General features: G+C 44.7%; 1 protein-coding gene across 2 annotated transcripts in view; it reads right to left on the bottom strand.

Moving 5' to 3' along the window:
* The window catches only part of LOC126192086 (mucin-5AC), a 623,139-nt gene that overhangs the window by 378,082 nt on the left and 232,042 nt on the right, over positions 1 to 13,015 (bottom strand). The window lies entirely within an intron of this gene.

The raw sequence follows: 13,015 nt of genomic DNA, 5'->3' as shown, positions 1-13,015 counted from the left end.
CATTCCTGGGGTCAGATACATCACATGATCACACTGACAGAACCACAGGCACATAGACACAGGCAACAGAGCATGCACAATGTCGGCACTAGTACAGTGTATATCCACCTTTCGCAGCAATGCAGGCTGCTATTCTCCCATGGAGACGATCGTAGAGATGCTGGATGTAGTCCTGTGGAACGGCTTGCCATGCCATTTCCACCTGGCGCCTCAGTTGGACCAGCGTTCGTGCTGGACGTGCAGACCGCGTGAGACGACGCTTCATCCAGTCCCAAACATGCTCAATGGGGGACAGATCCGGAGATCGTGCTGGCCAGGGTAGTTGACTTACACCTTCTAGAGCACGTTGGGTGGCACGGGATACATGCGGACGTGCAGTGTCCTGTTGGAACAGCAAGTTCCCTTGCCGGTCTAGGAATGGTAGAACGATGGGTTCGATGACGGTTTGGATGTACCGTGCACTATTCAGTGTCCCCTCGACGATCACCAGTGGTGTACGGCCAGTGTAGGAGATCGCTCCCCACACCATGATACCGGGTGTTGGCCCTGTGTGCCTCGGTCGTATGCAGTCCTGATTGTGGCGCTCACCTGCACGGCGCCAAACACGCATACGACCATCATTGGCACCAAGGCAGAAGCGACTCTCATCGCTGAAGACGACACGTCTCCATTCGTCCCTCCATTCACGCCTGTCGCGACACCACTGGAGGCGGGCTGCACGATGTTGGGGCGTGAGCGGAAGACGGCCTAACGGTGTGCGGGACCGTAGCCCAGCTTCATGGAGACGGTTGCGAATGGTCCTCGCCGATACCCCAGGAGCAACAGTGTCCCCAATTTGCTGGGAAGTGGCGGTGCGGTCCCCTACGGCACTGCGTAGGATCCTACGGTCTTGGCGTGCATCCGTGCGTCGCTGCGGTCCGGTCCCAGGTCGACGGGCACGTGCACCTTCCGCCGACCACTGGCGACAACATCGATGTACTGTGGAGACCTCACGCCCCACGTGTTGAGCAATTCGGCGGTACGTCCACCCGGCCTCCCGCATGCCCACTATACGCCCTCGCTCAAAGTCCGTCAACTGCACATACGGTTCACGTCCACGCTGTCGCGGCATGCTACCAGTGTTAAAGACTGCGATGGAGCTCCGTATGCCACGGCAAACTGGCTGACACTGAGGCGGCGGTGCACAAATGCTGCGCAGCTAGCGCCATTCGACGGCCAACACCGCGGTTCCTGGTGTGTCCGTTGTGCCTTGGGTGTGATCATTGCTTGTACAGCCCTCTCGCAGTGTCCGGAGCAAGTATGGTGGGTCTGACACACCGGTGTCAATGTGTTCTTTTTTCCATTTCCAGGAGTGTACAATTCACGAGCCAGAATTTTTGCTGTACGCGTGAAGAGTGATTTATTTATTGGTTTGTTTATTTATTTATTTACACCAGTAGAATTCAATGCGCAGACCGTATCTTATGGTAGCTTTGTGTCAGGGAATCGCCGTAAAGACGGGCCTAAACCACTATTACTGCCGCCTGTCAGAGCGAGCAGTCTTAAAGGGTGAACGGTGTGCCATTGGCGCCCGCTGCTGGCGATGACGGAGCTGTTGTGGCGGCCGCGCTGCGGAAGAGAGCTGTCTCGCAGAGACGGAAAGCGCCGCGTGATTCATAGCCACAAGCCAGCCGCAGAGGGCAACGGCTGCTGCTGCCCGACCACGAGGTCCAGCCACTACGACAACGTTCACCGCTTCCCACACTGTTCTACCCTACAGCCGCTCGCGGTGGAAGGCTGTGCTCATAAAAATGAAAGTGGCTCTTGTTAACACGTAACGCACCCCAGTTTCAAACTGTAAGTTTCTTAACAGTTCATTGCATGTCATCACGAAAGAAACAAAATAAAAGACACTAACAAAGTACCGTTATTCCCAAAACGTATAAATTAAATCAGTCTACAGTCCTGTTCAATAGAGTTTTCACTTTATCAACGTACATTTCGAGAAACAGCTTCACCATCAGGGCTTCAACTGTCATGTAACAACACTCACTGCGATTTCAACACGCCAGAAAAGTGTGTGTGTGTGTGTGTGTGTGTGTGTGTGTGTGTGTGTGTGTGTGTGTGTGTGTGTGTTTGGGGGGGGGGGGAGAGTTACAGTGCAATCTTAACTGTAGTTTGCGAAGTGGTGGAACATACGCAGCTTCTTTTCTCATCAGTCTTCTGGCTGGTTCGATAGTTTGTAACGCCGGAAATGCATATCCTCCTATTTCCATCTATTGTACCATAATTTTTTCCTTATTTTGTTACCTGAATATATAACATTTCTGTGTCTTTATATATTGTAATTGTTTTAATATATATATATATATATATATATATATATATATATATATATGTCGATGTATAATTGGTTTGTTTTGTAAATATTATTTGTATTTTACGCTGGGTCTTGCCTAGGGAAAACTATGCTATCGAACGAATACATCGATAGGTCGTGTGAAGAACGAAAGTGTGTAGGATCTTTGGTAGTGTTAACTCTGCCGCGTGAAGCGCGGGCAGCGAGAGAGAGTCTGGTTGGAGTAGTGCGATTGAGCAGGTGTGTTGTGTGACGCTCCCGCAAGTTGCCGGGCTTTCGGGGTTTGGCAGCATGTAATTGCGATCGACTGGCTATGGTAGTTTCTAGCACGGTGTCGCGGACGGGAATCATTAGCTGGCACACATCAAGAGCCCGTTTCGCCTGGTGACCGTGTCGAGAAGAAGGCGCGCCAGCATCCAGCTTCTGCAACAGCGACGGCCGACAATGAGTGAGTGTCGCCACCTCCTCGATCGGCGACTTCAAACCTTCAATCAACCAACAAGGAAGACTGGAAGCATGTAAAGTTTTAGAACTGTATGGCAGACCTCAGCTTTTCAAACTGTTCAAATCACAAAATTACAGCAACGTAGCATGAACCTTTGTTGCTCATTGTCCCAATTGCATTGCCAAGCAGGGTCCCTTCCTTTTCCGAAATGAACCCGAGTGTCGTTGAAATTCAAACGCCAGCATTAAAGCATTATAATTCGATTTCACTGCTTTAATTTCAAAGTTCAGTTAAAGTATTCATAGCTGGCTACAATATTTAGATTACACAAGCACAAATTAAGAGTGCGAGTTTTGTTACCGTATTTTAGCTTACCTGTGACTGCAGCCCAGCTTGGTACGTACAAAATTTTACTATTGTTAATTGTTCAGAATCATTTAATTCAAGTTCAAAGTTAAATCTCTTATTTCTAAATTGTGTAGAGTCAAGTTGCTTTTGAAATGATTGTTGAGGTAGTCCAAGACTAACCGTATTTTACTGAATTTCGATGTGCTTCAGAAAGAAAGCTCACTGTTAACTTCAGTCACTAAATTAACTTTCGATTTTCCGGTTTTATTAATTCTTTTGCTAAATTAAGTCAGAGTGTAGCGAAATTTATTACTTCTGACAAACTTCCAGTTTTCACACTACACGTGTCAACCTTCAGTTGCCACGCTTCTAGTGCTAATTATATGTGTAATAACCTTTCTTTTTCAGTTACTATAGTAATTGTCCTTAGGACTGGCGACCGTAATTTCCCCCAAATCTCAAATATCTAATTACCGCTAGTTAATTGTCAACGTAACGGCCGCACATTTACTTTCTTTATTAACTTTACCCCTTTTCAAAATTAATTTCCACCAGTTTCATTTGCATTTTTCCTTTCATTTAGATGTAACCCTTTCCTCCCTCTTTACAGACAGATTAACTTCGGTGACGATTGCTTTCCCAAATTTCCATTAGGTACACGCGGTTTAATTTTTCACTGTCATTAAGGTCGATAAGTGAAGGGGAGGTTACAAGTCCGCCACGACTTCCTCTACTGTGCCACCTCTCTGTTTCAGAGTAGCACTTACTGCCTACGACCTCAATTATTTGTTGGATGTGTTCCAATTTCTGTCCTCACCTTCTGTTTTTACCCTCCACAACTCATTCAAGTACTATGGAAGTTAATTATGATGTCTCAACATACACCCTCTCATCCTATTCCCCATCCTTGTCAGTGTTTTTACATATTTTCCTCTCCTCGCCGATAATGTCACTGAAAAAGTGTGCTAGTGGGCTTTTTTTATGTCCTCCTTGCTTCGTCTGCCACGTGTTATTTGGCTTCCAAGATAGCAGAATTCCTCCACTCCGTCTATTTCGTGTTCAGCAACTTTGATGCTAAGCTTCTCGTTATTCGCACTTCTACTAGTCTTCATTGTTCTCGTCTTTCTTCCGTTTACTCGCAGTACAAGTTCTGTACACATTATAGTGTTCTTTCCATTCAGTAAGACCTGTAATTCTTCTTTACTTTCACTCGGGACAGCAATGTTATCTGAACCTCTCTTTGCCAGACGGTGTGACCGAGCGTTTCTAGGCGCTACAGTTTGGAACTGCGCGACCGCTACGGTCGCAGGTTTAATCCTGCCTCGGGCATGGGTGTGTGTGATGTCCTTAGGTTGGTTAGGTTTAAGTAGTTCTAAGATCTACGGGACTGATGACCTCAGCAGTTAAGTCCCATAGTGCTCAGAGCCATTTTGAACCTTTCTTTAATTTCCATCACTGTTTCCATTCGACGTATATCTCGAACAGTATGGGCGAAAGACCGTGTCCCTGCCTTATACCATTTTTATAATGAGCACTTCGTTCTTTATCTTCCATTCTTATTGTTCCTTCTTGGTTCTTGTAAATATTGTTTATTACGCGTCTTTCCCTACAGCTTACTCCTATTGTCCTGTATATTGCAAACATCTTGTACCACTTTCATTGTCGAACGGTTTTTCTAGATCGACACACCCTATGAAGGTGTTTGATTTCTCTCAAGTCTTGCTTCCGTTATCAAGTGGAACGACACAACTGCTTTTAGTGCCTTTACTAAAGCTAAACTGATAGTCATTTAACAGATTCTCAACATTTTCCCCATTCTTCTATACCATTATTTTTGTCGGCAGCTTGGATCCATGAGCTGTTAAGCTGATTGTGCGATGGTTCTCGCACCTACCTCCCATTGCTGTATTCGGGATTGTCTAGATGCTATTTTAACGAAAGTCTAATTTTATTTCCCCAGTCGCATACATTCTACACAAATATGAAGAGTCATTTGACAGCACTTCTCCCAACAATTTTAGAAATTACACACTAATGTTATCTATTCCTTCTGCCTTATTTGTTTGCAAGTCTTCCAGAACTGTGAAACTCTGACTCTAATACTGGATCCTCCGTATGTTCCACATCGACTCCCATTTCCTTGTCCGTCACCTCATCATCAGACAAGTCCTCCCCCTCATAGAGGTCTTCAATGTACTCTTTCTGCGTATTGCTCTCTCCTCTGCTTTTGACAATGAAAGTTCCATTGCAATCTTACTTTTAATTTCATCGAAAGTTGTTTTGACTTTTCTATATGCTGAATCAGTCCTTCCGACAACCATTATTTTTTCGATTTTTTAACATTTTTCCTGCGATCATTTTACGTTGGCTTCCCTGCACATTCCATTTATTTTACTCCTAGGTGACTTACATTGCTCTATTCCTGTCTTTCCCTGAAAATTTTTGTGCTTCCTTCTTTCATCTGTCAATTGAAGAATTTCTTCTGTTAACCAAGGCTTCTTCGCAGTTACCTCCATCATGGCCATATTTGTCTGTCCAACAACTATGATTGCGCATTTAGACACGTTCACTTCTCAAAAAATGAACTGCCTACTCTAGTGCTCCTCATCACAGTACCCATATTCTTAGCGAACATCGATCGCTTTTTATCATTTCTCGGGTCAGTATCCCACCTCTTTCAACACTGATCTTTCCGTACGATTGTCTTACATTTCAGTCTACTCTTCAACATTACTAAATTGTGATATGAGTCTGTATCTGCTTTTCGGTATGCCTTACAATCCAGTTTATGATTTCGGGATGTCTGACAATGATGTAATCCATCTGGAATCTTCCCATGTGTCGGAGCCTTTTCCACGTCTTGTGATACTGAGAGTATTCGCTGTCACTATCTGAAATTTAATGCAGAACTCAATTAGTCTTTCTCCTCTCTCATTCCTACTAGAGAGCCCATATTCTCACGTAGCTCATCTATTCTTTTCTCTATTACTGCCTATGAACATTAGACTTTCATCTACCTTTACATACCCAGTATCCTCGTACAGTTTCTCTATCTCTGCATCTTATGGTTGTGATCTCTTCGTTTGTAACTGAACTACTGCTGGTGTAGTTAGTTTGTTGTCGATTCTGATGACAATAACCCTATCGCTGAGTTGTTAAGAGTATCTCAGTAACTCACTGTTGGCTTACTTCCTTAGTCATAACCAATCCTACCTACGTTATACCACTTTCTGCTGCTGCTGCTGCTGCCCAATATTTGTCTGGCCTGAAATCCCTATATTCTACCTATTTCCCGTCACAGACTTCTACACTATCTAGGTGGAGCCTTTGAACTTCCCTTCTCAGATTTTGCAGCTTTCCTGCCACGTTCGAACTTCTGACATTTCAAGGTCCGAGATGTAGAATGTTATCCTTCTGTTTGTTGTTCCACCTTTTCCTCATAATTACCTCCCCCTTGGGAGTCTTCTCCCGGAGATACGACTGGGGGACTGATCCGGAATCTTTTGCAATTGACATCATTGACACTTTTTCAATTACAGGCCACATGTTCTGTGGATAGGCCTTTTACGTCTTTAATGCAGTCGTTTCCATCGCCTTCTGCATTCTCACGCAGTTGATCACTGCTGATTGTTTCGCCTTCTAGGGGGTTTCCCATCCCAACGGCAAGAGGGTTCTATAAACCTCTGTTAGCTCCTCCGTCCTGTTCTACAAGGCCGGTGGCGGTACGAGGGCGAATCCTTATACCGAAAGTCTTCGGCCGCCACTGCTGATGATTTTTAGCAAAATTTGAGCGGCGATTGGCGAGGAACACACGACGCAGGACGATCTGACTACTAGTTAAAGAAGCTATCCCAACATCACCCGTGCATTCTTGAGTACAGTAGTAGCAGGTTCAAACTGATGCAGGTTGCAATAGTTATACAGATATGAAGAGGGTTGCACAGGCCAGAACAACGTGGCGAACTGGATCAAAGCAGTCTTCGGAGTGAAGAGCACACCAAAACGCAAATTTACTGTTACCCGGTAGTCGGATCGATCCTCATTAAGACGCAGTCTGTGTTCTGGGCAAGATTGTAGTAGTTCTGCCTAATGGTGATTGGCATTGATAGCTAATGAAGAAGAGAGGAGGCGAGCGCTTCCGGAAGTGCGGCGGGCAGCCTTGGACCGCTACCAGGCCGACGCACAATGAGGCAGAACCTGGCCTGAGCCTGTCCTGGTCCCGGTGCGAGAAGCCCGCGGCGCCGGCAGACAGCCCGTTACGCGCCCGGGAAACTTCCCCGGGAGCGCGGCTGAGGTCGCACGCTCACTTTTGCAACAAAACGCGCCAGCCGAGCGGCCGGTCCCGTTAGGCGGGGCGGCCTGCGCCGAGCCAGCCGAGCCGCTCCGCGCCTGGCGCCGTGCCCGCAGCAAGGCCGCGAATGCATGCAAACCGCTGCTGCAGGCCCGCACCTGTCTGCAGCGCAGCTTTAAATACGGCACCATCTCTCTCTCTCTCTCTCTCTCTCTCTCTAGCACAGAACAACGGCTCGCAGTGAGTCTGCGGAACGCTCAAAACACGAGCGCAACAAGTGGGACAAGTGCGAGTTAATGAGGCATTTCCGCCACTTGGAACGCTCAGGTGTCAACGTAGATAGGATTGGCTATGACTAGGAAGGTAGGCCAAAAGTGAGTTATCGAGCTACTGTTAACAACTCAGCGATAGGATTATTGTCATCAAAATCAACAACAAACTAACGACACCAGCAATAGTTCAGTTACAAACGAAGAAATCACAAACAAAAGATGAAGAGACAGAGAAACTGTACGAGGATATTGAACAGGTAATTGGGTATGAAAAGGTGGATGACAGTCTAATAATCATAGAGGACTAAGGCTGTAATAGGGACAGGAATAAATTTTGGAAATTTGCGGTAAGTCCTACGCGACCCAACTGCTGAGGTCATCGGTTCCTAAGCTTACGCACTATTTAATCTAACTTAAACTAACTTACGCTAAAGACGACGCACACACACACACACACACTAGGGAGGACTGTATTCTCCAGCAAGTTATAAGGTTCAAATGGCTCTGAGCACTATGGGACTCAACATCTTAGGTCATAAGTCCCCTAGAACTTAGAACTACTTAAACCTAACTAACCTAAGGACATCACACACACCCATGCCCGAGGCAGGATTCGAACCTCCGACCGTAGCAGTCCCGCGGTTCCGGACTGCAGCGCCAGAACCGCACGGCCACCGCGGCCGGCCAAGTTATAAGGGAACGTATAGTTTAACGTGGACTACGAACCACAGTGCAACCTGTATTCTTCACATTAATAAATTATTGTCAGAGAGAATGACGGGGCAGTAACAAAAAATATTTCTGGGGACCAATTGGGCTATCGAACCCCGGTACCGTAAGATTCGTAGTGTGACACGTACCCACTGGGCCTCAAATCACAGCTTCCTATAAAGATTTTTTTAATAAAGGGAGGCAGAGAGAGAGAGAGAGAGAGAGAGAGAGAGAGAGAGAGAGAGAGAGAGAGATGGGGGGAGGGCGGGCAAAGAGACATGGAGGTGGCAGCAGATATGCTCCATTACCCTAATACGACTACAGTGAGTTGAAACAGTTTTTAGCTAACGACAATTGACCGCTTCGAGTGATTCGTGCCACAGAGTCCGGCAAAGAACCCAAGGCAATGAACCTTGGCCCTGGGCGAGCTCTGGTCTGTCAGAGCAATTGCTGGCTGGAGTTAACCAACAGAGGGTCCTGTTGCGGCCTGTTTGACGGCGGAGAAATCTGTGCGCGTGTGTGGCCACCCACGTCCGTGCTGAGTCAAGATGGAGCTCCGGAGCACCGCTGGTCCCCGGCGCCGGATCCTGCGGGCTGACGGATGGCAGCAGCTCTATTTACATATTGGGGGCCCGATGCAAAGTGAGTCACGCCGTGAGTCACCGCGGCCCGACATTCCCGCACGTCTCTCGCACGTTTTACGACGGCAGCGACGCGAGTTAACTACGTGTTGCCTCACCAGGACGCCAAATTGCACCAATACGCACGAAACGGCCAACAAACTATCACGTAGCCCTCTTGTCCATCATACTGATTCCAAATTAAAGTAAACGGAACTAACTGCAGTCTGGATTTAAGTTGTTATTGTTAAAAAAAAAAAAGAAAAGAAAAAAAAGGAAAGAAAAGGACTCGTGGAGCGCGCCAGCTTGCGGAACCGCATCGATACCGCGAGAAGGTTTAACTACCGCCGGCGGCCTGAATGTGGTTTTTATGCAGTTTTCCAAGCTATGTTACGAAAATGCTGCGTTAGCCGTAATTTCTGCCTCCGAAAATAGGCTACACAAATAGTAACGGGGAGTACGTAGTCCTATACCTACAGTGTTAAATTTGCAATATTGATGACCCACTAACCCACTATCTCATAACCCTTGAGAGATAGAAATCTGAAATTTTTAGGAAGTATAGTTTCACTCTTTTTCTGATTACTGAACCAGGATCATAATGACAAATAATTAGTTAGTTACGATTTTTCAAAAATTATGTTCCATTGTTTTTGAAGAAAGTCCCCTGTTCCCTCTCTAAGTAAAAACCGTTACAAGTAGAGATGTTTTGGTGGTTCAGTAGGTGCAGTATACTAAGAGGTAACATAGTGTAAAATAAGACGTATCTATCTGTAATAGTTCCTGAGATAATGGGTGAAATATTTAAAACATGTCATTTCCGAGAAATCAAGTTTAAAAATTTTATTTGATATTAACTCACATATGCAGCCATGCCAAGTCCTAGAAACTGCCAGGCCCATAATCAGCATTATCTGGATAGTGTACTTGGTCATCCGGCAAACTTAGAAGCTTCCTTCTTTTCCTGTCTATTGCTTCTTTAGTCATTTTCTCTGCTACACGCAGCGCTTTCCTGATCCTCACTCGATCCATTTGCTGGAAGGTTTGCGGTGTGTTGGCTCCTGGAGTGATACCAAGTTTCTTCAGTACCCTAATTCTTCCCTTATAGTCATCATTAAACGTTATCACAGCATCAAAAACAACCAAGCATAGAGTTTTCATGCCCACAAAGACATTTTGTGGTATGCGGATCGAAATGACATTATTTTGCGTTTTAATATGGAGACATTTGCAAAGAAGATCGGGATGAGCTCTCTATATACTGGCTTAATTACCTCCATCACTGCAGAAGGTAAGCTGTTTTTGTGTCTACATTGTTCCTCTGCACCGGCTGTCTGAGCTTTGCGGTACTTGTACCATGAATCAGCACCAGGTGGGCAAAGACCATGTATAGGTGTATCATCAGTGGATGATTTGTTGAAGAATGTAGCCCACACTGCTCTTTTCATTCCTTGTATGTCATGCGCGTTGTTCCTTATTGTCATTCCATAATATTGCTGGAGTTCATAAATGTTTTTGTCTGTAAGTCTTCCTTTACCATTTAGAGCCTTTCCATTCGATAGGTTCTCTTTTCCTTTTGTCTGCTTCAGTTTTCGAAGGCGTGTTGCCATCCGTTTTTGAACGTGCCCGTCCTCCCCACCAACACACACACACACACACACACACACACACACACACACACACACACACACACACACACACACATACACATTCAATCTTCAAAATATGCTTTTCACCATAAGGCTGGCTTTCCACGACTTATTAGAATGCCTTCGAATCACTACCTCCCAAGTACTCAGTGTACCGCACACCTCTTTGCTGCTGTGAGCGTCTGAACACAGAAACAACTGCAGCAGCCTCCATACCCCCACTAGTTCCCTCTAATGACTTTCACTTGTTTCATTGTCAACTGATTTACACTGATGGCAGTATTTAGTTAGCACCTCGATGTCTAAAATTTTACCTGTGTCTACACTAGTGACAGTTGCAACTGCATTTTTAGATGTGTGGCCTCTCTTCTGCCATGTACCATCAATTGCCAGAGATAAGTCTGTCCTGTCATTTAATTCTACTGCTTCTGTAACAGCGGCTTTCATAGAAGCAACAGATTTGACACATTCACTAATTACTTCTGTGTACTTACTTGATCTGGTTGGTGGGTTTGACAAGTTCAGCGTCGCACATAATACTCGAGCTACAGTCAATCCTTTACCTATGCACCTCATTCCATACAAGAATCCAGCATTGCTCTCAAACAAGTCATTCTTGCAATTTTGGAAGTTCAAAATGACATAGAGAGCCTGCAAACTTTGCACTGAACAACAAGTTTGTTAGCTACTCCAGTCCTTCCAGATGTGACCTCAAAGATGATGTTTTGCCCACCACAAACCTTACATGATACAGCATCTTGTAAAACTTGTCCTAACACACTCAAATCTAATAAAAACAACCTAAACTATTTACATGATCTCCTTTGTCAATAAATAAATCCTCATGGTTTCTAAGTTTCCTTCTCGAAGCGTGTCCTTTTCGTGTGTCTGTGAAACATCTATTTCAGGATGAGAACTGTATTCAGATCCAGTCGTACGCTGATTCCCATGGGAACGTCGCTTCTTAAAAAGAACTCTTTCTTTCTGTTGTGTTGAAAAGAGGTATAAGAACGTGTAATAGTACACCAAACAACTACGTTTACAGTTCAACACCTATAAAACACTACAGCCACAAGGTAAATCCACAAGATGCATGTGCAATACTGCCGGTTCTGTTTGCACAGTGCATCCAGCCTCTTAAAATGAATTCTAGTAATAAATAGCTGAAAACCACAGCGTTGTAGACTGAACAGTTCCAGAGATAGCAAGTCAATGCAGAAAGACCGGTTCTTTTACACTTGCACTATAAACTTTGAATTGATAAAAAGTGCACTTCCAATTGGAATTAATTGACAAATGATGCATCAAGTTATTCAGGAGATCAAGTATTATTAAGTGATAATAATCAGAAAAATGTCACTTTTTGACCAATTTCACCATACGTACTCCCCTTAATACTCAATAACACAGAGAAGAAAGTTACAGATTCCCAGACAGATAGTACAAACTATTTCACTCGTTTAGGTTAAGTCATGACTGTGTCCATAGGAAGGGCATCTGACCACGTAGTTAAAATAAAAATAAATTTGGCAAATCATGAAAACAAATGGGCCCTGTATGACTAGGAAAAGCATCAGGAAAGTGATATGCCACCAACAGAAGATATCTTGCCCAATATTCCTGTCTACAGATAATTCGTCACAATTGGTTACAGATTTACACACATAATTCCTGGCATGAAGTAGTAATTCCGTGATAATGTCGTTTTAGAATAATTCGCGTATGTTACTATGGTAAAACAAATACTACAACTATAATGATTAAATAAAGCAGGTGTCTATGAGACAGGATTCTGACGATACGAGAATAAATTTTGGGAGAACAAAGTTATACCATCGACCGAGTACGAAGATGACGATAATTGGTGAAAGGTGTCACCAATACTGATATATGGGTGGGGAGAGGTCTAAATGAAATTCGTTTTCATCCGTCCTATTTGTATCAGTGCACACTAACGTTTTGCGTAATGAAAATGAGTTGCTGATAATGATTCAAGGAGCCATACATTCATCACTAGCGTGACTGATGTCATATCCCTCTCTCTCTCTCTCTCTCTCTCTCTCTCTCTCTCTCTCTCTCTCTCTAATTTTTGCCAGTCATTGAGCTACTAATGACGGGAATTACGTCTCTAGCCATGTAACCAAGTCGCAAGTAGGAAATTCAATAAATTGTGGCTGGCACTTGTTACTTAAGAGAATTTATTCACTATTAACATGGGAAAGAGAGTAACTTAGCACAGATTTCGGGCTCAGGATAACTGACAAATACAACAGATGAAGAGCTGAAGATAGAATTCGCTTCATGTCAGGGTTGGGAAGCGAATGTTAGACCCACAGTGGTA

Source organism: Schistocerca nitens, chromosome 1, assembly GCF_023898315.1.
Source record: "Schistocerca nitens isolate TAMUIC-IGC-003100 chromosome 1, iqSchNite1.1, whole genome shotgun sequence".
Taxonomy (NCBI): Eukaryota; Metazoa; Arthropoda; class Insecta; order Orthoptera; family Acrididae; genus Schistocerca; species Schistocerca nitens.
This window is presented reverse-complemented; position numbering and strand designations above follow the sequence as displayed.